This window comes from Cebus imitator, unplaced genomic scaffold (genome assembly GCF_001604975.1).
Source record: "Cebus imitator isolate Cc_AM_T3 unplaced genomic scaffold, Cebus_imitator-1.0 Scaffold216, whole genome shotgun sequence".
NCBI lineage: Eukaryota > Metazoa > Chordata > Mammalia > Primates > Cebidae > Cebus > Cebus imitator.
In genome coordinates this window covers 651,333-653,483 of record NW_016107531.1, presented here as the reverse complement: position 1 = coordinate 653,483, position 2,151 = coordinate 651,333, and positions in this window count along the sequence as shown.

Here is a 2,151-nt window from a genome sequence, read left to right as displayed (position 1 = left end):
TCAAAAAAATAAATAAATAAATAAATAAATAAAAATAAAATAAAATGAAGAAACTCCATCTGTACTAAAAATACAAAAATTAGCTGGGTGTGGTGGCTCATGCCTGTAATCTCAGCTCCTTGAGAGGCTCAGGCATAAGAATTGCTTGAGTCCAAAAGGCAGAGGTTGTAGTAAGCAGAGACTGTGCTACTGCACTCCAGCCTGGATGACAGAGCGAGAATCCATCTCAAAACCCTCACAGGCCACGCCCCACTTTGGGGCTTACCTACCCTGCATCAAAACCCCAGCTGCCCCAGCACTTTGAGAGGCTGAGGCTTAAGGCCAGAAGTTCAAGATCAGCCTGGCCAACATGGCAAAACCCTAATATAAAAATTAGCCAGGCGTGGAGGCATGCACCTGTAATTCTAGCTTCTCAGGAGGCTGAGGCACAAGCATTGCTTGAACCTGGGAGGTGGAGGTTGCAGTGAGCCAAGATTGCGTCACTGCACTCCAGCCTGGGTGACAGAGTAACACTCTGCTCAAGAAACAACAACAACAAAAAACAAAAACAAAATAAAACCAGCTGAAATCTTTCTCTGTCTTCTGCTTAGCTTTCTCCTGAGTAACACCCCCATCCCGAAGAGCCTCAGGCTTTCATCCTTACACCTTGAAAACTTCAATGGAAAGAGCAAAAGTCTAGGGCAGACTCTCGTTGGTCTGGGTGGATCATGTGCTCATCCCTGAACCAATCACTATGGGCAGAGGATGTGTGACTCTTGTGGGTCAACTCTGGTCACATCCTCACCATGGGAGCCAGAATTGGCATCCCGTCTCCAAACGGTGTGGGCTGTGTCAACCTTAAATACAGGTATTGATCAACTTATGACCTATGCAACCTAACGACCATTCGACTTTATGACCATTTGACTTTACCACCACAATCGCTAGCCACGACTGCTCCGCGTCTGGCAGCGCAAATGTTTACCAGCTGGGTGTACAACAGTGCGGACCAGCTTCCGGCAGCACTACCATCTCCGCGTGCACCATTTCAACTGTTATCCCAGACTCGGTACATCAATTTGTGTTTTGTGTCTTGGATATTTTTCATCAAACCCCACCCAATAAACTTCTTATACATTTCGAAGCAATGGACCCAAACATCGAACGATTTGCAAGGATTGAACGGATGGCGCACGATGTGTTTCGTCCGTATCGTGAAATTTATGAAGAAAAAAAGAAACATACAAGTCAGACAAAGCTCACCATGTTTATGAAAAAACCAACTCCGATAACCCCAACTGCTGCCTCAGATGACGACATCAATGATCCACAGCCAAGCACCAGCGGCCAATAAAATGTTTCGTACATTTTTATATATTTTGATATGTTTTGCAATTGGGAAAATGTTTCCTATGGTATTTTTTACACCTGTATTTTGTATTTTTGTATGCACCTGTATTTTGTAATTTTGTATGTTTTGCAAATATTAAACCAGTTGTACTGGTAATGCAGCGTTTTACTTAAACCTGATGAATGTAAAAATAAGAAACAAAATGGTGTAGAGATGATACAAATGGCATAAAATGAACAAAGAAAATTATTATATATAACAATAATGAAAAAAATTATGATAAAATATGACAAATATTTTTATAACATCATTTCACAGTACTGTACATATAGCCTACTCAACTTACGACCAAATCGTGTTACGACCAGTCTGTCGGAACCAATCGTGGTCGTAAGTCGAGCACGAGCTATATTGAGATTCAGCAAATATGATTAAGTAGAGAGTTTATTTGAATGTGAAGCTTGAGGATAGCCACCTGGGAGACACCAAATCCAAACAAATGGGCTCAGCATTGGAAAGTGGAGAAGTTGGCCGGGCGTGATGGCTCAGACCTGTAATCCCAGCACTTTGGGAGGCCAAGGCAGGTGGATCACCTGAGGTAAGAAGCTGGAGACTAGCCTGACCAACAAGGCAAGGTGAAACCCTGTCTCTACTAAAACTACAAAAATTAGCTGAGCATGGTGGCAGGTGCTTGTAATCCCAGCTACTAGGGAGGCTGAGGCAGGAGAATCGCTTGAACCCAGGGGGCAGAGGCTGCTGTGAGCTGAGATTGAGCATTGCACTCCAGCCTGGGTGACAAGAGCGAAGCTCTGTCTCAAAAA